At 38.8% G+C, this 25,134-nt stretch overlaps 1 protein-coding gene and 1 long non-coding RNA gene across 4 annotated transcripts in view; one reads left to right on the top strand and one right to left on the bottom strand.

Moving 5' to 3' along the window:
- IL15 (interleukin 15) overlaps positions 1–5,537 on the bottom strand; it is a 28,383-nt gene extending 22,846 nt beyond the window's left edge. For 2 of the 3 annotated variants that reach the window (XM_066317999.1, XM_066317997.1), the window contains exon 1: positions 5,295–5,431. The gene's annotated coding sequence lies outside the window, so the exon portion shown is untranslated. Of the gene's footprint in view, positions 1–5,294 lie in introns of all 3 variants that reach the window. The other variant, XM_066317998.1, reaches the window with a different exon arrangement.
- LOC136360613 (uncharacterized) overlaps positions 1–25,134 on the top strand; it is a 36,933-nt gene that overhangs the window by 1,876 nt on the left and 9,923 nt on the right. The window contains exons 2-3 of the long non-coding RNA XR_010743478.1: positions 1,005–1,121; positions 8,754–8,926. This is a non-coding gene — a long non-coding RNA (uncharacterized lncRNA). The remainder of the gene's footprint in view (positions 1–1,004; positions 1,122–8,753; positions 8,927–25,134) is intronic.

The following is a 25,134-nucleotide window of genomic DNA, read 5'->3' as shown; positions in this document are numbered from 1 at the left end:
TTTCCCACACTGTTCTTATTTATAGCTTAAACTCTGGGGAAGAGAATTACCAACACTTGACATTCACAGCCTTCTGGCAGAGACTGCAGCCCGGGAAAGGTGCAGTGGGAATCGTTTCTGTCTAGCAGTTTAGAATATGATGGTCCCTCTACTCAAAAATAAATTGCAGGCGGTAAATCATCTTCTCTTATATTTTTACTTACAGAAACATATCCTAATATATTTGATAAATTTCAGTCCTGAGTGGGCTGGATTAGCAACTTTGCTATAAGGTGTTTTTAACTACTGCATAGCACAACCCTTTTAGTCTACATTTGTCTTTATTCTTTTAAAAGCAGTTCCTCAGTGGGCAAAACCCCCCAATTATTTCTTGGTAATGTTTAAGAATTGACATTAGAGTTAATAAGTAAACTATTAAACTGTTCAGTTGTAATGTATAGCAGCTGTATCAACAATGTCTGAATGATCACCCTATGCTGCCACTGAGGAAATACCTCATCTGTTATACCATGAAATACTGCATGATAATTTGTAATGATGCAAGTATCTGGTTACCTGCTTACAATAACTTACCAGCAGGGACAGCAGCTTAATTATATAGTACATCTCCTGATGGCTTCCAAATATTTCTGCTATTCCTCACTAATTTCTAAGGATAACAATAAATAAATAAATAGGAATCCGTTTCCTTATTTTACAGTAGTACATTAATTTATGAATGGAAGACAGAAAGCTTTTATTAGCTGCCAATGTGCCTAAATTCTTTGTGTTCTCATCATGATTTAAAAATCTAGCCCTAGCCACCCATAAATCTTGATGGATGATGGAGGACAGGCCCCAGATCAGTTAAAAGATGTGGAGGAAATGCTAGACCAGACTTCTCAGAGAGTTGTGCAGAATATTAACTCAAAGGTGACTGCCCTGGTCAAGTGGGATCTCTGTTTACACTGATTAAGTACAGGCAGCTTGGATGAAATGTCTTTCTCTTTTGGTGCTCCCTTCAGGTTCATTCTGATCACGGGATCACAGGACTCATCTTGAGAAAAGCACTGGACCAGCAAGAGCAGAGGAATCTGCAGTGTGCAGGAACCTTCTCTGTTTGGCACGGAGGGAGTGAGAAGGTAAATTCATATGGGATCAGTGATATGAAACCAGAAGTCCTTTCCTCTGTGAAAGAATAATCTGTCTGTGTAGGTATCAGAGGCCTCCAACATGGTTCTGTCCCATTAAACATCAGCTCAAAAAAAAATTCTGAGCATACATTCCCACAAGGAATTATTAATAGTGCTTTCCACTAGAGTTTGCTCTTTGTAGAGACAAACTCTTGTCACCTTGTTGGTTAATATGTCAGCATTCATTCTTGGAATGAATTTCTGTTCTATCAAAACCTGTAAAATGGGAATCAGACACCTCAGCTGAGTGAGAAAATGTATTTAAATTTTCTAACTGCTTATAGAAAATGAGATTTTGCTTCATACACATTACTCTGAGAAATCAGCAGTTGATAATAAGTAACTGAGAGTAGAGATTTCATCCCTCCATTTCTAAGTTACTTTTAAAATACTTCTGAAAATTAGAAAAATTTTAGCATTCATGGAGAGAAAATGGACATGTTTGGGACGTTCTTGTTTTGCCTAGCACTATAATTTGGTGTAGAGAATTTGCAATGTATTATAATAATGAGAATTGGCAGTGAATTACAGTCCTGTAGTTAAAATAACCTTTTAAGTCACTATCTTCCATTACGAGTGTAAGTGCACTGAGAAACCTAAAAAAACAAATAAACAAAAAACCCAAAACCAACCAAACAAAAAAACAAACAACAAACAACAAGAAAAACCCCAACAACAACAAAAACCAACAAACCTCAACCCCCCTCCCCCCCAAAAAAAAAACAAAAACAAAAACCCACCAAAACCACATGAATGCATGAACATTCACTCTCCTCGGTTTTAGCTCCTGGTGATGGTGCAGTGTCAGAACAGTGAGTAGAGGAACAAGATGTACTTTTGTGCAGACTAACAAGTTGGTTCCAAAAACTGAGTTTGGGCTGCTGTGCTTCCCTGATCCCTGGAAACAGCAGCACTGTGCTGGCCTGCAGAGCAGAGACACACTCTGGGCCACAAGCCCCATTGTTTGGATAGAATGGGATGTCTCAGTCAGCTGTTCCAGACTGCCTTTCTCCCTGCTGTTCTGGCTGCACAAGCTGAACACTCTGAGCACAGAAAAGAGGAACATTGTTCTGACAGAACTCTGAACCTGACACTGGCATGTGTCATGGGCAGTATCACTGTCCATAGTGTGAAAGACATGGCAAGCTGAGGATGAACTTTTCATTCATAAGAAAAAATCTAGCATTACATTACACATTCTGCCCAACTACTTCACATCAGCCTGTATCTGTCTCCTGTGACCCCTCTCTATTTTCAGTGAACTCTTAGGCAGATTTATAAAGGATCTGACCATAATCTTATTTTTCCCAGAGAATTCAAACATTCATAATGACAGCAAGATATAATGCATTCATAATGACATCATAGAATTGTTTAGGTTGGAAAAGAACTTTAAGATCATTGAGTCCAGCCATTAACCTGAGCAACACCCCTATGTGTCCTTTAAAGATCTTCAGTGTTGGTAACTCTACCACTTCCCTGGACAGCCTGTGCCAGTGCTGGAGCACTCTTTTAGTGAAGAAACTTTTTGTATTATGCAATCTGAACCTTCCCTGGTGTTACTTGAGGCTATTTCATCTTGTTTTATCACTTGTTACCTGGGGAAAAAAATCAATCTCCACCTGGCTTAAAACCTCATTTCAGGGACTTACAGAGAGTGATAGGGTCATGCCCAAGCCCCCTTTTCTCCAGACAAAGCACCCCCAGCTCCCTCAGCTGCTCCTTATAGGACTTGTGTTCCAGACTCTTCCCCAGCTCCATTGCCCTTCTCTAGACTCGCTGCAGTCCCTCAACATCTTTCTTTTATTGAGGGGCCCAGAATTGGACACAGCACTTGGGGTGTGGCCTCAGCAGTGCTGAGTGCAAGGGGACAATCCCTGCCCTGCTCCTGCTGATCCAGGCCAGGATGTCACCGGCCTTCTTGGTCACCTGGGCACAGCTGGCTCATGTTCAGCTGCTGTCAAATGGCACCCCCAGATCCTTTTCCACAGGGCAGCTTTCCAGCCACTCTGCCCCAAGTCTGTAGCATTGTATGGGGCTGAACTTTGGCCTTGTTCAACCAAACAAGGTTGAACAGTTGTCCTTGGTCCCTCGATCCAGCCTGTCCAGACCTCCACAGAACCTTCCTACCCTCCAGGAGGTGAGCATTCCCACCCAACTTGGCATCTGCAAACTGAGGGTGCACTCAACACCTTCATGAGATCGTTGATAAAGATACTGAACAGGGTTGGCCCCAGCACTGAGGACTGGAGAACCCCACTGGTGATTGGCTGCCACCTGAATTTAATTCTGTTCACCACCACCCTGGGCTTGAGTAACCGGCCAGTTTTTCACCCAGCAAAGAGTACACCAGTCCAACTGGATGGATAGAGCAACAGTTGTGCTCCTGATCCCTTAACAGGCCCTGGAGTCTCTTAATTGCCCTTGAACTTCTTGTTGCAACTTCATCACTGCCTACCTGAAAAAGCAGAAAATCAATAATAACCCAAGGGTTGTGCCACAGAAGGACACTTTGACCTCACAGTTTTTAAATCCAGGTCCCCAAAAGGATGCAGACTTCCTGAAGCGTTTCTGCTCTGCATACAGGGCTTTCTGTCCCCTTCAGACAGGATCTTCTATGACATCCACCTGTCTTTTTCTCCATATGGAAGCAATTTTGACACAGGGCACCAGCTGAATTAACTTAAGTGGCACATCCAAGCCATCCTCCTCATTATTGTTCCATTCCAGTTGCAGAGCCTCCCACTCATGTGCTAGGCCACCTGGGGCACTGGAGCAGTCACAAGTGAGACATGCAGGAGCCTGTTGACATTCCTCCATCCCTTAAGTCGCTGTGCTCTGCCAGGCAGAGAGAGGACCAGGAATCCCCTGCATCATGCAGGGCCATTCTTGGGGTGCAATTCCAGCAGTTTGTCTCTCTCACACCCCCGGATATCCCCATTCCCGGAGCGCCGGTCCCTGTACCAGGAGTTGCCCACTTCTGCCTCTGGTGCAGGTGCAGGGCAGGGCACAGCTATAAAGTTAAACTCTAAGCTTAGAACAGCCCAGTAGACTCACAAATTTCATACCTCTATTGAGCTATAAAAATTGTTTGTTTAGACTATGTTGACCTATAATTATCTCCTTCCAAGCTACATACCAAGTGATACCTTTCCATTTAACTGGTACACGCCAAACAAATACGTAACTGTAAATAAAAATAAATACAATCCTGAGAGACAAGGGAAACACTGCACTATGTACTGCTTGGCAAGTATAGCCAAACATGCTGTGACAATTATCACCAGGAGTGATTTGTTCCGCAGTATAAGACTCTCTTAAAAGAAAGTTGCCTAAAAATACCTTCTTTACACAGAAGGAATTGCAAGATAATGGTTGTGCACAGGAAGGAGAACTTCCTATTGGACTTACACGGATATAATTTTGCCGGTTTTGACAATACAGTCTGTGGCAAGTTTCTGCCCCTTGCATCTTTTCCCTGTTTACCATGATTCTGTGACTAGGTAGAAAGCATTATTTTTAACAAGACTCATCAGTGCATATGTTTACTCTTGTTTACTACTGATTAAAACCTCCCTATTACACTGTAACCTCCCTGTTAACTACTGATTAAACCCTCCCCATTACACTGTAACCTCCCTGTTACACTACTACTATAATCTACAGAAACTCCGTCACTGTTTTCGGTAGGATTTCACTGACTACAGATTTTCTGTTCTCTGCCTGCGTTTAATACTCTTTCAACTGTATACACTAAGAAGTAAATAACTTTTCTCCCAGTTCTTTTGCCTCTGTCCTTGCTATGTTAACCAGGCTCTGAGTGGTAGCTTTTTCTCCTCATTTTTTGCTGAGTGAATTTCTTAGGAAACAATTACAAATTTTCAGGCTAGCACCAGTTTACTCTATTTGCTGATTTCTCTAACACAGCAGAAAGAGAGAAACAGGTGCCAAGTGCAAGGCCAAATACAGTACTTAAACTATGTTTTTTGTATGAAATCTTATCAGACAGTTTTTAAAAGTATTTAATAATTTGAAGCTAAGCTCTAAGTTCCCTCATATTTTTAATACGGGGAAGAAAAAAAAAGAAAAACAAGAGGATGTCAAAAGTTGTGAAATACTCACGAGTCTCGGAGTGCTGAGCAGCAAGTCGACATAACACAGAAGTTAGGATAAGGTTTGCACAAGTGACAGCAACAAATGCTCCACCCCCTCCTCCATTCTGTTTTACTTTCAGTTGTTCTATAAATAAATTTGTACCTAGTAAGGTGGAAATTACTCTCGGGACAAAGAGCAGACCGTAGGGATTTCCCACTGCCACTTCCGAGCAACTTTAACGCTTGGGAAAACAAAACCTAAGCAAAAAAAGCCTGTGGAGAAGTGCATTTGTCTACAGTTTATAAGGCAGGCACGTTACTGCCAAATGAAAGGCAGCTGACTGATTGCATTCTGACGCATGGACCTTCCTGGACATTCCTGTTTAGCATTCCCTAAGGGGAAGAAGGCTCCTGGTTTGTGCCCTCGTTACTGCACCCTGTAGCTTAACCTCCGGGCAGGGTTCAGCAGAGTTGCCACGCTTGAAAGCAGACGCTCTAACTCTGCGCCGTGACTCCTCCTCTTCTTTTGCAACCCGAACAGTGGTTTTTTTTGCACCAAGAAACCATGGAAGAAGGTTATGACGGCAGAAAAGAGTTTCTCCAAAAGTCTTCTCCATCTGGCTTGCTGTGGAACAACAGGGCAGAGAAGTGGCATAGACCAGCACAAAGAGATCCTTATAAAGAGTCTGAAGGAGCTGAAAAGAATAATCTGCAAATAGCATTGAAATCCGAAGTTGTGGATTTTTAGCTGTTAAGAAAAGTGAGGGTTTAGTATCTATAATAATCATTGGCAATGGCAGCTGTAATTCTGAAATCCTCATCATAAAAACCACTTTTGTTTCTTGAGATAAACTTGAATGTGTTGAAGATGAGGCTTAGCAGCTCCCTAAGAGTACTGTCAGGTTTCCAGGAACCATCACTTATGTAAGGTTCATGCAATTGAGAGGCAACAATGAAAAAACAGTACTTGATCTCTTTATATCGTCAGCTGTGCTGTTCTGAGTGCTGGTTGTTATTCTGTGCACGTCACACAGAGATGTGGTAAAAATATTCTGCAGGTAAATGACAGGGTTTTAGAAATTACTCTGACTCCTTACTGAAGAAGAGATGTGTTTCTGGAGCTGGGCATTTCCTTCATGTTTCTCAGTGAAATAATGTTGTTTTTTTTCAGGAACACTACTTATAAAACAAAAATCTATTCATGAACTATCAATAAGACTTCTGTATCTTCAACAGCTGTTGCACAAGTGAGAGAAACAGGGCCTGGGACTGAATGTGTCCAGAGAGTAGTTACAGGTGGCTGCATGACTAATTCATTGTGTAGGACAGCTCGCTGCTATTTCTCATCACCCTGGAGTCCTGTGGTCCAACATTTGGGTCCAGCATCCGCTCTGCAGAGAAGGCACCAGAATGAAAATGCCACCACATTGATTACCTCCTGCCTGGGATCAGATTCGCAGTCACTGCCATTGCAAAGAACAAAAAAAAAAAAAAAAAAAAAAAAAAAAAAAAGCAGAACTCACAATTTTGTCCTTGTCAGGGACTCTTGGCTCTCTCACATGATATCTTATCTGTGCCTCCAGAAAAGCAGCTACTTGTGCTCCCTGTACTTTGCTTCAGCACAGACTGTGAATGTCACTTTTTAAGCAGGTGTACAGACATGACAGGTGAAATCTGCTTCACCTGGCAGCTGTTAGAAACCTGGGCAGGATTTTAAAATTATTTGAAAATACAGATTTTCCATGGCTAGTGACAGATTATGAAAAGAAGTACTGGCATTGCAGGAAAAACATCACCTTGGATAAATATTTAAACCAAAGGAACATATGCATTTATTAATTGTCTTATTAAAAGAGCACATATTTTCAGATAAGAGTGGTCATAAATGTCTGTTTAATCAGCTCACTCCAGCTCAAAGAGTGAAAGTAAATGGCATCAAGTGTACAAGTGTGTACAGATATATACTTGGACTTGGACCCCAGGGTGTCTCACATTTGCCACTGTTTAAATCTGAAAGAAAATGGAGTGTTTTCTATTTGTTTTTCTCTATGATGTAATACTTCTGCTATTCTAAATTTGACAGAATTTTCTAAACTAGGAGAAATTTATAAGAAAACAGTCCAAAAAAGCACACAAAGTTTGAGGTATTAAGTAATTTTGTGAGAATAGGGAAAGAATAACTTGCTCTTTATTTTAATAACTTTCCAAAAATTTTCTTTGAATACAGCAAAATGGAATCATTGCATATAGATTGGATTTTTTAACTATCTCTCTGGGTTTGTTCTTTTTTTAAGCACTGTGTTTTGCTGACCTTTCTGAAGTTTAAAATATATTTCTAGTTTAATATAAAAAACTATTCCTAGAAATTACATTAGTTGTTTATAAAAGTAATGCAAGTGCCAGTATCTGTTATATGTGTAGGGTGGCAATACCACCAGCACTCCCTCAAAATTTAACTCTCATTCATTTTCATAATTGCACAAAAATGTGATCCCTAATTACACAGGAGACATTTTACGATCATTTACTTGCTACTAGCCATATCAAGGTGTTTATTTACAGCAGAAATTATTCTCAGATTCTCTTATAAGCAAAATAAGCTTTTCTAATTTATGTGCATCTCATTTATAGTGGACACAGGCTGTTAGGCAAGATACTGGCAATTATTCTTACTAAGGAGCAACTAAACTTTAACTTAGTCTTTTAAGTGCAGTGACAAAGAATATGAATGCAAACAGTAAAGTGAAAACACATGCATGACTGTCATTTTGGAAATAAAGCAGGAAAACTGAGAACTTAAACATGACCATCCTGATTTGAAGCAACACTACCTAGAAGTTTTGTGCAGCTGTGTGACACTCAACAACAAGGTTCTGATTTCTCTGCTCCTAAAATCTACCCGTATTCTCATGGAATTCCTTTGAAATTGATGTTAGTTCTGTAGCTGAACACCAGGGGAGGAAGTGAAGAAATGAGGGGGAAGGAGGCTTTTCCAGATCAGTCTGTGATCAGGCGGGGATACAAAAACCAGTAGTTCTAGCAAACACAGACCCCTGTAGGATGGCCCCAGATGACTCAGTCCAAATCCAAATTCGTTTGCTAAATTTCTGAATGCTTGAAGAAGGGAGTGCACTACACTCTTCTCAATTACTGTCTTAGTATCAGTCATTTTAATAAAAAGTTTTTATGGAGACCTTCACTGGTAAGTTATCAGCTCTGATAAGAGCCCTGTGATTTTAATTTTCTTTAAATGGGTTGCAAAACTTTTAGCAAGCCTGAACCCAAATAAACAGGAACACACAGAGGACAATAATTGCAATTTAAAAATGTATATCTTCCAAAGTCCTTTTTTTTTTTCCCATTTGTTATAATGTTCCTGCTGTCATTGTATTTTTGCTGCAGAGCTGAACTATTACTACACCATTAATAATCAACGCTATGAATTTCTGCATAAGAAAATGAAGAAACTGTTGTTTTCTTCCTCTAGGTGACAGGGTGGATATAAAAAGCTGATAAGGATGAACATCTTTGGCTCCCTCCGCCATTGCCAGTGTGGCAGCCAGAGGAGGTAGTTCCAGGGGAAACAGCCTTCTGCCTCTGAGAAGACACATCTCAGTCATCCAGCAGCATTCACCACTACTCCATGATGGTTCAGCAAAGGTGAGCCTTGATTCTAGTGATGGGGGCCAGCAGCAGAGTGCCTTACTGCTGAGAAGGACATGACAGAGGGGAGCTTCTATGTGATGTGATGAGGGACTCACATCAGTCCATCTTTCAGATAAGGTTGGAAGGTGCAATTCTAGAAATTGTCATGGTTGTACACATAACTGAATTTGATATCTGCTCTGCATCAGTGCTGTAACCACACATACCAACATTCAGGACTGAAATAATTCTATGGAATAGTTACTCCTGTAATAGAACATGCAATTTACTAAACATGTTACTAGGTGGGAATGTGTACCCTCTGAAAATCTAGGCAACTTCTGCTTCATGGCTCGTATAGAGCTATAATCTGTCTCTCTTTTTTTCTTAGTAAATTGTAATGTTTCCTAAATGATAGACTCTTCAGATTGCTTATTAAAAACTGGCATTGCAAAACTGCTATTTAATTTCTGGGCACATCTGGAGAGACATTATTATTATGCCTTTCAGAAGCATGCACAATATTTCTGGCGTGTTATAATGTATCAACAATTGTCACTAAGAATGAGCTATTCCTATTTAAAGAGACAGTGTTTCCAAGCAAAACCAGATCAATTGCTAAATCAGCAAAAGCAAAACAAAGGTAAAGGCATTTAATGCATAAAATGTGTAGAAACATGTTTCTGAGTCTGTTAAAAGTTAACACAGAGAAATGTTCAGCTCTTAGTTTGAGTTGTGTTAGGAGCATAAAATCTTAAGTGCCAGGTGAACACATACTACTCTTATTAGACAAAATATTTGCAGTATTTCAGCCTACAATTCTTCCTAAGAAAGTTGCTCTTCAAATTGCATGACAGGAAAATTCTACATATAAAATAACTATATTAACAAAAAAGGCTGGCTAACATCCCAAAAGGAATCCCTTTACTACAGGGATTTACTAAATCCCTTTATTTCTCTTTGTGTTAGTCAGACTTGGCTGGAGCAGCCAGATCCCAAAACTCTTGCAGTTCACACTCTCTGATGCAGGGAACTACATGCCAAATCCACAGAATCGTTGATGACTCTAATCCTTACTTTCCAAGATAGTTCTCACAGGAACAGAACTCAAGTGTTTCTTTGGAATTAGGTGCTGTTCTACCTGACCTCAGATGCCTGGACACCTTCTGCACTGGGTAGCTGGAGCCCAGAGCAGTGCCTTGGGGAAGCAGGCACATTTCCCTGTTGGGATGCTCATGCTAAACAGAGCAATGCCTAAATTAGCCAAGTAGCAGGGCTGGCAAGAGCCTTTTGAGCATTTAAATGCCCTTGGCTGCCTCCAACCAGGATCTGTAGCTCAGAATCCTCCCCTGAAAGCAGCATCTTTATACAGTATGAAGCAGAGTATCCAAAACATGTGTCAGTCAATTTATCTTTTTTCCAGACAAACATTTTTTTAGTGTTTCTCAACAGAAATTCCAGAATGGTGAGTGGAAGAGTCAAAATTTTACATTATAGTAATGAAACTGAGTCTCTTGGGAGAGGGAGGGTGGATTCTTTTCCTCTCAGCTAACAATTTGTTAAAACATTTTCCAAAAACCTCTCGATCTCAGTCCATGCAGACACCATCTCTGAGTTTAGCAGCCTGCTTTGTGGCTCATTCACCATTGGTAGTTGAAGCTTTAAGGAACACAGGAAAATTTGATTTTGACCCATGTGTGGATGCAAATAAGTCCTACTAGAAAGAATAACATGAGAGAGATTAATACACTACAGAGATGAAAGAGGAATGTAACTGAGTAATGTGCATTCCATCAAGATCATCTCCCTTTTTTCTTCTTTAATACTAAAGTAAGATAACCATGACATTTGTATCAAATTTCTTGTCTTATATTACTGTTTTATGGTTTCTTTATGCCCTAATACATCTCTTTTTAATGATCAGAGCTATTGTGACAAAAGTATAAAACACTTCTTGAAAACTGATTTTTGTATAAACAGAAATAACAGCTAAAGGTATTTAGCTACCACATGGGCAGAATGTATTCTAAACCCTAAACATTTAAGAGACTCTGCTCAATGCAGTGTATTTAGCCAAAAGGAAGGGAAGGGGTTTCTCCAACTAGTTTAAATTATGAGTCATACCAAATTCAAAGTTGTCTTTAGTTTTGTCACATTGCTTTCAAACTTCCAGGGTATATAAAAAGAATATATGAAAATATATTCTGACACTTGTGGAATATTGAACTCCTACATCACCCCACAGTATCACTCCTTTACGTGAGAAAAATCACTGTGCTTTCTGTAGGTAATCCTAATATAAGGCACACTACGTACAGAAAGACTGAATGCTCTGGGCAAAACTTTGACTAGCTGATGAAAAGGTGGTGGTTTGGAATTCACTGTGGCCGTGGGGAGAGATGGAGAGATGACACGCCATCAGATTTCATGCAGCAGAGAAAGCTCCAGTGGCGTGCCCTGCTCTTATACGGGCTGTTCAAAAGACTTTGTGCCCAAACCTGATTGGCTGTCAGTGGTTACCACCCACCTCACTGGCCAATAGCTGCCTGTTTACGTTGTCATCAGGGATTGGCTGGCGTCTGCTCTCTGCAGCCAATCCCCTCCTCCTCTCCGTGCGGCTCGCAGTCCGGCTGTATACCGTCATAATTTACCATCAATAGTTGGTGATTTTTCATTTCACACATGGGTTTTACAATAGTTTATTGTCCCCAGACCAATGATTTTCCCATCTGTTGCTTCTCACCTCTCTCCAGAGCACCTGTTTTTCAGGAACAGCACCTTCCTCAGGATGCTGTGCCTTTTCTGTGTCCCTTGTGGTCCCAGTGAAGGCAATGTTCGACATGCATAGGAACAGAGATTCCTCATTAATAACCTCCCCTGCTCACTCTGATCCCTCCCATCCTCTGCCTTCTGACTGTCTGGCCGAGGGGACTAAAATTCATTGTGGAAAATCATGCAGTAGCAAGGGGTAGGAGAAATGTGCAGCGCATTTCCAGTCCTCTCTGTTTCCCTAATGATTTATCTGTGTGTACTTAATCTATCCCAAAAAGAGGCAATGTGTTTATGGACAGGATTTCCATTATCAGGCCACTGAACTCTACCTGTCCAGCGAGGAGCTTCCATGAACTGTCTGTATGAATGTCCAAAATGGGGCTGGGTGATTACAGCATTTCCTAATACTGGTGTGTCTAGTTATCCCTCATATATGACTTAATATTCTTGTTACTCTTCAGTGGGCTTTGAAATATGCTCCAGATTGTTCCAATTAGGAAAAAAACAAAGGCAAACTTCTGGATTGTGTCCTAGCACAGAATGTAAAGCAGCAGCCCTTTAAATTGCTGCTGCGACATTGGCCAAACTAGGGAAACGCAATAAGCCAAAACTTTTTTCCACTATGGTTGGATCAAAGTATGTATTAAAATAATAGATGAAAGGTGCTCAACAGATTATTATACTCACTGCAGAATTGAAAATGTAGGAGAAAATAAAGCAGGTTTTTGTAAAAAGCATTACTGAAGAGTTGAGACTCAAAGCATCCACAGTTGCTTTGCCTTTGTTTTGTCTTGTGTTCTTGTTCAGTACTTAGTCAAATATAACCAAAGAGTAACACTCAGAAATATTTCAAATATCAATAAAAACTGTATATAATAAATTTTAATCAATAGAGGCAAAGATGTTTTTTCACTGGGAAAAATGTTGAGACTTTAGCACTTTGAAAGAGCTAGAGTGTAGCAGAGAGATAGAGATTCAACTGCTGATAGGTGGCCCTTAGGAAGGAAAGCAAATCAAAGAATTAAATCAAGTTTAAACTCAGGAAAATGCATTGTCTCTAAAAGATTTCCATTTGTGAAAATGCAACTACACATAGTAATGCTAGTCTATAAATCCTGTGTAATGAAGACAGTAAATAGTGAGCTTGCAAGACGTGGCAAGACTTGCAAGTCTAGGCATGCTCCAGAAGAACAGTGGATGTGCTGTCCCCTGAGAAATAAATAATAATAAAATCTGTCCAAAATCTCAGATATGAAAGACTATGATATTTCATGTCACTTCCCAGATACCTACATTTACAGGCAACATCTTGTAATTTGATTTTTCTAACCACAGGATTCCTCCTGAAGTGACTCCTAATGTTTACCTGAGAGCATCTATTTTTGTGCAGCTCCCATTGTAGCTAGTTTTCTATCTTTAAAAATCAATGTTGTGTGGCTTAAGGGAGGCATAGAATTGAATTCCTGCTGATATAACTTTCTAGCAAACTCTTCCATGTATTTATACTGGTAGAGACACTGTGATTTCCAAGATTTACATTACATGGTGTTGGTCCATAAAATTGCATACTTCACTTGTTTCATTTCTGGGTGACTGCATGAAATCAGTTCTAACCTACTCTCACACACCTATCAATAGAAGCTTAGACCTAAAAATCTGATAAACACAGTCTTCTGCATTCCAGAGGAGCAAGAGATCCATTTCATCTTTGGCAAGGGGAAAGGACTAAGTCTTTGCACTGAATGTATGAAAAAGTGAATTGAAACTGATGATGGTGCGAGTTCATATTATCCTAAACTTCAAGGGCTTGGAGGCCTTTTTCATTGTCAGACGCTCCGATTAGCAAAAGCTATATTCAGCAACTTTAAATCAAATCCTCTGTGCTCTGTCTGAAGTAGGAAGTTGAGCTTAAAATGAGGAGTTTGGGTTAATGTGTGCATTTCTCAGGAGCAGGGCAAATATATGAAAGTGGCAAACTTCTCAAGGCTGCTTCAGGAACATAAATGGCCACTGTGTGATTCCTGAGGGGTGGGTAATGTAACTTGAGGTTTTAAAAGTACTAGAAATATTAGTATCTTTTATCTGATGATTTAAAAATAACTACTTCTCCACTTAAGCTGTTTTTCTGGTCATCATTGTGATTTCTTGTTGTTCATATGTTCTAGTGTTTATGTAGTGTTCTCAAGTTGAGCATATAGTACAACTTGGGAATTACTTTTGTTAAAATAGATCAAAAACTGAGTTGTAAAGGATTTTTGACAATGTCTAGTCCATCCTTCTGCCCTAAAGTATAAACACATGTGCCTAAACCATACTTAGCACTCCTGAGTCCACCTCTCCAACAGGTTGTGCCCCTTCATGCTGACAGATTTCTTGCTTTCTTTTATTAATTTTACAGGACAGGATGTCAAAAATCTTACTGAAGTCAGGATGATGTGACAGCTACTGCTTCTCCTGTATAATTTCAACTTTTTATCCTGTCACAAAAGGAATAATTTGTCTAATTTGTCCATAATGAATGTGTGGGCTTATTCCTTCTCCAATTTCCATTTTCTCCAAGTGCTTCTCGGGATAGGTTTTTAGGCATGGGAGATTACTTATCCAGACTGGTGCACTCACTCTTTCTGCCCCCATATCTCAAGGGCAGTCATTCTGAGCCTGCTTTTTATCAGCTTGGACCTCAACATATCAGTCAGATCTTGGGGAAGGGAAGGCAACAGGAAGCCCCCAGTGAGTCAAACCAGAAGCCCATTATCCCGGGATGCAGCCTGCCTGCCATCCACTGGCCAGAAGCAAACAGGGAGTGTGACAGCAAAGCCAGGGCACAGGGACCTTTCCCCAGTGATCCCCTTGTGTCCTCCAGAGGTGCCTCAGACAGCTTGTCTCTCTCAGGCAGCAAAAAGCTCTGCAAGCTGTCACAGTCACTCACATCAGATCTTAAACAGGAGTCCCCCTTCGTTCACAGTGCTATTTGTTCACTAGTTGTCTTCTATGCTTCTCCTGCTGAAGAGAATTTACTTCTTATTTTTGGTGACATGATCTTTTCCCCAGTCTTAAACAAAGTTAAACTTTTTAATTGTATCACTGAGGATCCAAGTGATTTTCAGCTATCTGTCTTGATAAGTGAGATCTGTTTAAAATTAAATTAATTAAGTAATTAATTAAGTAATTAAATTAATTAAATTTTAATTTAATTAAATTCATTTTAATTAATTAATTAATTAATTAAGTGAGATTTTGTTTAAAACAGTCATGAATCTAAAATTTTGGGTAATGCCTCTTTGCATCTCATGGTAAATGCAGTATGTCCCTTGTACAATACTTCCAGAAGCATGGAAAGTACAACTCTTTCATCATACGAATTTTGGCCCTAACTGAATATATGTGTGGTTCATGATTTCTACCCTAGGTGTATCTGTGCTGTACTTTCAGAACCTTTCTATGCAAATATTTGGACATTTCTGGAATTGGAATTTTAACATCGTGTAGGAACATTGCTAAACAGACTGACTAATCTAATCCTAGAAACCCCTGCAAATAAGCACCTATGTTTCATTTATCCTCATATCTTCAGTCACTCACTCCTATGGTCTGTTGTCACTGGTTTGTAGACTATACATCTAGAAATATTTTAAACAGGGGCAAATTAAAAACTGTTGTCTGACACTGAAATGTATACTTCACTTATAAACATGCCCCAAAGAGAGGACCTGAAAAAACAGTTAGACAGCAGGTCCAGTGGAGTGATTTCACTGGTTAGCTCACTTACCAGCTGCATCAGAAAAATGATTTTTAAATGTTTATTCTTGTAGCATCTAAGCTTTTTCACGTGAGTTAGAGCTTTATAATATCTTTTAATGTGCTTTTCAATCTGTGACCTAGGTGTTTGCAGTGGAAAGTATCCCACAAAACATTTGATAAGTGGTGGGGAAAAAAATTGCTTTATTTGATGCTACCTTTCACCATGTTTCCCAGATTATTTTTTCCCAGATATATTTCCTAGAGAAAATTACCATGTTTTCCAGAAAATTGCTGATCTTTGGGGATAAAAGCAGATTTTAACCATATGTCAAGTAAGGACAAATCAGCTGGTATATATTGGTGTTGCCTTGTTGTTATTTGCTGCTCCATGATAATTATTTACCGTTATGGAGCATTTAGACATTTTCACTTTGAGGCAAACTACTTTTCTACTTGAAACAAAATATTATATGACTCCTTTCTCTGTTTTTATAATAGCTCGTATTTTTACAACAAATAAACAAAAGGATTCTTTTTAGAATGCATGGATTAGATGTTTATAGGGAAGGGTGAATTTTCTAAGGTAGTTTTTCATTTGGAATAAGTTTACTTCTGCATTGCTGTCTTGTAGAAAGATGAAGGTACTTTTAAAGTGTGAATGTAAAGATTAAAGATCATGATTCCTTGGGTGAAAATATTAACACAGGCTTTGAGGAGGATTTATGGAAGATCTTCACATCTAGGAATCACAAGGACAGAATAAAGTGCTGCCTTTAAAGAATAGACAATTCCATAAGGTAAGTTAATAAGGGGAGTTACCAGATATGCACATGATATCTTAAAGCTTTAAAAATATTTGTGTTCCAAAAGTGACAACCTACTTAATTTATAAAGGTTTTATAGAGCCTTTATAGAGCATGAAATAATAGACCATTCTAGTAAAAATATGAGCATTATTGCAAAAAGGAAGAGAGGTCAAAAGGATATGTTGAAAAGAAGTAGAAAAATAATATTTCCAAGTTGAAAAAAGGGTAAATGTTGAGGAGCTTGGTGATTTAATGTTTCAGGATAACCCACTAAATTTTGTCAGATTTTAGACAAGTTCCAGTTCAGTAAAATTATCTTAACTATTCTTAGCCCAGTGGAGACATAAAAATATATATTTTTAGACAGGATGCTGGTTACGATTTTTAGCTATTTAGATAGCTGTTTATTTTTCTCATCTTTTTTTTTTTTTTTTTTTTTTCCTCCCACCCTCCTTAGAAGATAAGTAGGTAGAGAAACTTGTTTCTTAAGCTTTGCAATGATAAATTAGTTTATAATGGCCATGGAAGGTCTGCAACATAAATCAATTGTTCTGCAGTTTGTGAGTAAATCTTAGCTTTGTTAAGATTACTTTCTTTTATGCACTTAAAGTTAGCACTGCAAATTCAAGTGTTAGCTTGGTTTTACATGTAACTGAAAAGTACTGTATAAAAGCTAGAAATTACTATTTATTTACTGTATGATATTCATAGTGAGCAGTATGTGAAATTATGTGGTAATATCTCCCCTTTACATGAGCTGACCTTTATAAGCTTCCTCTTCTTGACTAAATAAATCTTACAATTTAGTTTTCTTTTGCATACCTGTAAATAAACCATTGTCAAATGGGGAATATTAACGAATACTAAACAAAAAAAGTACATAGTTGGAGAATTCACTGCTTGCTCAGCTTACATCCATGTACTGAGGATTTTTTTCCTGCAGTAAATGGAGATTTAGTCTATGGAGAATAAATGGAGAATTGAAGCTTTTTTAATTTCCATCCTTTAAAGCCCGAAGGTTTGTGTGGAGAACTTTTCATCATTAGATGTAATTTATGGGATATTGTTCAGCAGCTAAGGTGTAAAGAAAAATAAGGAAAAATAAAGAAAAGTAAAGAAAAGTAAGGGAAAATAAAGAAAAGTAAAGAAAAATAAGGAAAAGAATTGTGAACTCTACTTTTTTATTACTGATTTTTCAAGCCAGTCAACAGTGCGAAAAAAGTATAAACAGTCGCTGCTGGTGGGTCCAGCAGACAGAACTCACTACTGTGTCTGTCCATCTGCTGACTCATACCAGGGAAAAGTTTTTGGCTGCAGAGCACTGACAAAGTCCCTTCTCCGTCTCCCCTTGTCCCTTCCCACCATGCTTAAAAGCCAGGGGCTTTACACAGTCAAGAGGTGTGGAAACAGAAGTTGCACAGGTCAATTCCCACCCAGTGACCATTTGGAAGAGCTCAATCTCTTGACATAATTCTGTGTCCATTCCCAAGACAAACACTGCCATCGATGGTGATTTGAAAACCAGCACCACTCTGTGCCTGTGGATATGGGATAATATGCTTATAACCCCATGTAGGCAGAAATTTGCTAAGAAGTGCCTTGCCTGCCAGAAAGCCAGCTGGACTTCAGCAACTGCTGCAGCTAAAAACAGTGTGCAAATGTATTTTCTGGACCATACAGAAGGCACTCTCTCACAGACAATGAAAACAATCAGCAGCATAACAGAAACAGGATTGATTACTTCAAATAAAACCGTATCTTGTTTCTATCAATAGCGTGATTGTGCTGGTGCTTTACTCAGGGGTGAAGGTAGGAAGTATTTTTTTGTAGTCTCAGGAAACAAGTAGTGGTTTTTTCCTTGCTGGTTTTGAGAAGCCTCAAGACTCAATAATAAAATGTAGTTCTCCAAGTTATGAGTTCTGCTTTTGCTGCCAATTTCAAGATTCTCTAAGGCCATATTTCACACTAGCATGAATGTGTTTTTTTATAATATTTCCATCCACAACCAGAAAGTGTGTTACGTAAGTGTAACTATGGCATAACAACTTTCATGTTAGCCCATGTAAGAGCTTCTCCACACAGAACAATTTAAAAGAACTCAGGCAGAGCAAAGAGACTGGTATGTATAAAGGAACAGTTTTAACATCTGTATTGTGTTGCCTCCATTTGAGAATAAAGCAACTTTAGCTGATGCCATTTCAACACCAACCTAAAAGTTAAGGTATACCTTTCCCTCCCAAGGGATTACAGGTAAGAAGTGTCTATGTCAGCTAAAGATTTTCATCTTTTGATACTGTGTCATTTTGGTAACTGCTGAAATACTACATTACTTATCTTGCAAGATGCAGCACCTTTCAGGGTTCAATATGATCAATTTTAGTGATGCTTTCAGAGTTTCATTCTGTCCACATAACTGAGTATGTCTTGGAGCTTACATAAAGAGTTGTATTTCAAGGATGTGAATTACTTCAATCTTGGCAAATGAGTAGGTGATGAAAATTTTTCTTTGGTTCCCAGTGGTTACTGTGAAGAAAAGAATTTTGACTTCTAAGGAACCTTTATTTTTCAGTCAAGGGATATGAGATCAATCTTCAGTTTATTTAGATCATCTCTTCCTACAAAATGTCATTGTGCTTGTTCTTATGATGTCTTCTCCAGATGTCTTCAGTTGTCTACAAAAGTTTTGAGATTAATTTGTTCAATGCACTTAATTTTGTTTGCATGCCCCAGTTAAGAATGAAGTATGTGCTTATCAAGATATTCTTAGTTGTAGAGGCAAAGGAAATTGTGTAATGTTTCCTGTGTGTATTCAATAGCTTGTTGTTTATGATACTCTTTTTTTCCTAGCTTAGAAGCCTGAATCTTCAGATATGAGCACTCAAAATTCTTTTTCATGACAAAATTTGATCCTTTCTGATGTGTAAAAATGCTTATAAACCAAAGTTTAAAAGGTCTACGAAAATCAGTCTGAAACAATTGCAGCAAAGTGCTTCTTATTTTCCTCCTTCTTTTTGTACTCACACACTTACTCTTGTAGAATATTTTCTCATCTAGTAGTTGCTATTTAAGTAAAATATTTCTTTTAAATTCTGCTTTTAAGTTTTTATTCAGCGCTTCACTTTTTCCCTCTCAGACTTCTTAAAAACTCCTGCTGTTTCGGCATACATGCCTCTATAACCCAAATGCAGGAATTTTGGTTGTTCTGTGGCATACTCTGTATTCTTTTCAGGCCTTTATGTTTGCTCTTTTGCAGCCTCTGGGAAAATTACAATCACTTATTTGAACATGCTAGGCCATTTGAGGTTACATTTGTCTGTCAGATAGCTCTTTTTACTCTGTCCTTCATGTTAACAAATTTCACAGAAGACAAACCCATCTTGCTATGAACGCCTTGTAAAACGCGCATACGAATAACAATGTTGCAGAAACTAACCAGAGGCAAAGATCTGTCACAAGTCTGCTTAATTAGTCTCTTACCAATGCTCTTTGCATTATTGAAAAGCTTATAAAATCAAAACGCTGCCTTCTAGAGCCTGTGTTCCTGACTAAAAGTAATAATAGCAGTTGTTAAGAATTAGGCTCAGGACAAGCAAGTTCGTGCCTAAGCCCAAACTCGCAAATGTGGTTTCAACGTGCAAAAATTTGTGACACATACTTCAGTAACAGAATGCGACCTAAACGATGCCCAGTGAAAAGAGCTTGCTATTCTAATACTTGTTCAACTATAATATCTTTTTGTGATACTATCCCAAGCCAGCAAGTATACGAGGATCCTTACAGCCAAGATCTTTCAGAACAAGAAATCTTAAACCAACATCAGGCTCTTCTGTAATTCGTTCACTTTGTCACATTTTATGTTGTTTATTATAGTGTCCTCATCACCAAGAGCCCTCATAATTCCTGCCCTGTCCTTGAGGTTTCACTACAAGCACTGAAATGGTGACAAACTGACACACGAAGGACAGTCCCCTAGATCTGAGCCAGCACTGCTCCATCTGCTGCTCAGCAGCGGTTCATGGAAAAGGAGCAGGCCCAAATGCTCCTATTAAAAGTGGAAATAATTTCATTTATGCATAAAACCACATTAGCCTTATTTAACAGAGCCCTTGTTCCTCAACGTGTGGAGTATTTGTTCAGCAGTGAGTCCCAGCAGCGGCTTGTTTTTAGCCTCAGGCCATAGGCTGCATGTAACCATTGGCTTTCCTCTGACTTTGATCGTTGCCTTATCAAACACTGCTACTTCCATGAGCTCTATGCACAGTTTTAGCGTGGCATAATTTCTCAAAACACACATTTTATAGCTAATCTGTGATAATTATAACTTAATTTGGAGAAGAGGAGGGTGAGAGGGCGAAAGGTTTAATTTCTGCTGTATGGCTGGAGCGCTGTACCATCATCAGATGAAGTGCTGTATAATTTGCAGAGTTTTACCTTGTAATATCTCTAATGGTATGATATCCCTAACTAGTTTTCCATGCATGTTTGCAAATTTTATTGTTAATAACAATCTTAATCTGGTATTCATTAGCCTGTTAATTATACTGTCGTTTAGAAACCCTTGCTTCCAATTAGCTTTAATGACAACATCAGAATCATTTTTCTGTGCTGCCATTTTTGTGCAACATTTTCCTATTTAAACTGCCTGCTGTTCTATCTTAATTAAATTTAATAACAGTAGTGGTAGTTTATTGGGGACTTTTTAACCTTATTTAATGTCAGACCATTTATACTAGTTTGAAGTAGGCACTGGTAAAGTTTGCACTAATCAAATTACTTTTAAAAGAATGAAACTTCACTTTTCAGATTATTTTAATTAAGGCAAAATCCCTATGAAAGGTCAAACTCCCTAGCTGTACAAATACATAGAAATATTAGTGGGTTTCTAGGTACAATGAAGATACTTGTAAAAAATCAACAATATCAAGAAACACTAAAACACTCATATAAAGAAGGAAGCCATAATTTTTTGTTTGTTTGAATAGAGGAGAAAAGGGTGAAAAAGCTGTCAGCGTCATTAGGGACTCAGTATTGCCATTCTTTAGAGCAAATTTTAGGTAGGGAATAGTTGCAGCATTTTTTATCTTGGGAAAGCTCCACAGGGCCTGAATAATATGCTTAGCATTATGCAGCACCCTTGAAGTTGCACCATGAGACTAAAATCATGGTTCTCATTAAAAATAATTATCTTTTTAGCCTATGCAGATTCAAAGCCCTTCAGAGAATCTTTCCAGGAGATTACAGAAAATCATAGAAAAGTAGATTGAAAGAGATGGTAGCGGTCACCTAGTCCATCCTTCTCCGCAAGCAGTCTGTCTAAACCAGTACCATTCCTGAATAAATGTTTGCTGGACCTTGCAGTCCTACTGTGACAAGAATTTGTGTGTTTATTACACACCACAAAGGTGTAACAGGCAGCTTCTGCTCAGCTTTACTGACTTCTCTAAATCTTGCCATTAAGGATCATAAGTCACCATTAGATCTGGACAAGAGTTTCATAGAATAGTGAAATCATTTAGGTTGAAAAAGATCTTTAAAGCATCCAGTCCAACCATTAATCCAGCAAATCCACCACCAGGTCCCCAGGTGCCACATCAACACATCTTTTAAATACCTACAGGGCTGGCGATTTAACCACTTCCCTGGGCAGCCTTTTCCTTCCCTGTTCCAATGCTTGAACATCTTTTAAGTGAAAAAAAAAAAAATCTTCCCTGGTGAAACTTGAAGCTGTTTCCACTTATTTTCTTACTAGCTGGGAGAGGAGACCAACCTCCACCTGGCCACAACCTCCCTTCAGGGAATTATAGAGAGTGATAAAGTCTCCCCTGAGCCTTCCTTTCTCCAGAGTGAACAAGCCCAGCTCCCTCAGATGCTCCACGTCAGACTTGTGCTTCAGACCCTTTTTTACAAAAAAGTTCTGTTTCTCTAAATATACACAACAACAATACTTGCTTTTCTAGCAAAAGATGCAAACAGCCCTCTGTCTTACAAGTCATGCGTCTGGCTTCTTCTCAGCTTCACACAATTAATTAATTTCCTTTTTGATTGAGAACTATGAGCTTAGCCCTATGTTTGTAGCTTGTGTTTATCAGCTGTGATAAGTTTTTGCATTTTCTTGTGTTACAGAAAGGACCTTGCTGTTTGCACTCACAGAACTGGAAAGTGTCCTTTGCACTCCTCTGGTTTCACTTAAGGTAGGTTTTTTTCCAAGAACATGAGACCTTCCCACCAACAGAACTGAGGGGAGTAACAAGAATTTTTCATCATGCAAGCCCAGATGTGGGATGTATCCTTTCTCTTCACCTGAAATTTCTCCCATCAGGTTTTACCTAAGTAATTTCTTGAAAATCACAAGAGAATGAGTTACTGCTTTTGTTATTTGTATAAAATTGAAGCTACACAAATAACTTGTCTGTTATTTGCAAATATAGACTTTTGGACTGTGCAGGGCTAGCTGGTGTGCAGGAAATCTCAGGAGAGGCTTCCTTACCCTGAAGTAGCAGAACCTCGGCACAACCATGGTATTTTCTGGCTCAAGTTGCAACATCAGATGAAGAAGGGGAAGGATGCAGGACAATACCAAGTGACATAGGAGTGACCAGATAAAAAGACTCCATTCTGTATGATCCACCAGTAGTTTCAGTGGATATCTCAGTGCACATTCTTCTATCTGTTTTGTCACCAGAAATTCACCTAATGCTGATAGACAACAATCCCATAATTTCATTTTTTAAATAGGACTTACATCTCTCCTTTTTATAAATTACATATAACAACATCTTTTTTAAAATTACATATAACAACATCTTTTTATATATACATATAAAAAGATCATTTGGATGACCACCAGAAGAAACTATTTTTGACTACTGAGGTAATAGGAATAATTTGAAATTTCGTTACCTGAAAGTAAAATGGAATGGGTGGATAATGAGGAGAGCATCTCATAAGTTTGATACCTTTAGTCCTTGTATGAAATTGTTATGCCTTCCTTTTTATCTGCCTGAAAATAGGGCTGAAAATGGCTGAAGGAGGAGGGGTGTCTCTGGCAGGAGTGTTCTGGCTGTTGTGCAAAGGAGGTGCCTGTTACCTTTGACAGATGGGCAGGGAGGGCTCAGGAATGCGGCTGTGTGGCACCAAGGCAGGCCCTGCCCTAAATGGGCTGACTCACACACCAGACACGATTATTCCCTAGCTCTCCCTGGGCTCACTTTATCTGTCTGGGAAGCTGGCACAGCTGCATCACTCCTGGTAACTTGTGAAGGCAGGCTGAAGTATATTGCTCCATAGTCTTCTCCACAGGGAGCTGTCCTCATAAATTCTGTCTATTAAAACCCAAGGTGAGCATTCATCTGTGTCCTTATCCCTCTGCAGTGGTATCCCTGCACTATGTAGGAATCTCACAGGGTGAAAATTATGAGTCAGAGTTACCCCTAAGCCAGCTGTCCAGGACTGGCAATGTGAATATCTTTTCTGTGCTTACCTGTGCAGCTGCAGCAGGACAAAAGCATTAAAACCCAAACACATCCCCTACACTTCCAAACCTGTCCTTAAACAGGCTTAGTTCCTTCTACTTATTTTGTGTTTTCTTTTCGTTCTGTAGCAATTTCCATTTCAATACATTTTTCTTCACAGACTCTTGGGTCACTAGTTTTTCATCCAATATTTCTTTTAAATATTAATTATAATTCCATGTTTTCTTCACAGAAAGATTCATCTTACTACACTGCCTCTTCCCAGTAGATCTTTCATGTTGCAACAGAGTGGGTTTTTTTTAACTTAGAGTAACAAAGAAAATTTGTCTCTCCAGTAGACCCTGTGAGTAGTCACAGAAAAATTTAGCTTGGAAAAGACCTTTAGGATCACTATCTGCCCAAAGGAGCAAATTTAGGGAAAATCAGCCTAGCAAGAGGCTAATGAGCTACAACTTTGTGACTGCAGCATTTTCTCAGTGTACTTGTAGGTGCTGTTGGTATCTTGCACAGCTGAGGCCTTCAGTGGCAGATGGGATTGCAGAAGCCTTTCCTGGGATCATGAGAGAAGAATGTTCTTTCTGGCACATTGAAGTGAAAATTAGCTGTGAAAGTTAAAGGCAGATAGAAACTAAGATGAGGTTTAAATAATTCTCAGTGCAACTCAGAAATAAATGAAAAGCACCTTTCAGGATTACAAATGAGAGGAAGGAATAAAGGTGAATTGGGGATTGAAAAAAAGCAAGCAGGGAAGAAAATCCTACAATATGATGTCAGTTTGATATATACCTATCTGTTAAGTTTGCCTGAACTCAATAGTAAGTAATAGAATAGTTTGAACCATGCTAGTTTTATAAATAAGTTTTATTGCTTAAAACTTCAAAATCAAAATGTGAAGATGGATCACTAACTCTGTCTTGTGTATATTGTAAGATTTTTTTTTCATCCGCCCCAGGAAACTTCTGGCATTTCTTACCCAGCTTTCAGAATAATTTTTCAGATAGATTTTTTTCTTCTATTTCTAAAAAAACAAATGAGAATGTGCATGAAGCATAGCTTGACAGTTAAGGGACAACATCAAAGGACATGTCACAGTTTGCAGCAAAATATTGGACATTATCTCATTGGAGTTCTGTCCACAGAACACTGGAATGTAAAACAGCTGCAGCCAGGGGATGGACAGGAAATATTTCATGTGGGAAATCCTCCCCGAAGTATATCTTTGTGAAATCTATTGCAGTGTCGCTTCTCTTTCTGTTTCTTAATGTGGAGTGTGCCCAGAAGGAGCATTATTTAATAGAACATTTAACTGAGGTTTTTAGTGTGTAATTCTGAGGTGACAGGGATTGTGTGTAGTCTTTCAGACAGACTCATTAAGAGAATTGACACTATGAAAAGGAGGTATTTCAAGGTGTTAAGTACCCTAAATTCCAAT

Source organism: Sylvia atricapilla, chromosome 4 (assembly GCF_009819655.1).
Source record: "Sylvia atricapilla isolate bSylAtr1 chromosome 4, bSylAtr1.pri, whole genome shotgun sequence".
Lineage (NCBI taxonomy): Eukaryota > Metazoa > Chordata > Aves > Passeriformes > Sylviidae > Sylvia > Sylvia atricapilla.
Note: the sequence above shows the minus strand (reverse complement) of the source record. Positions and strands in the feature narration are given on the sequence as shown.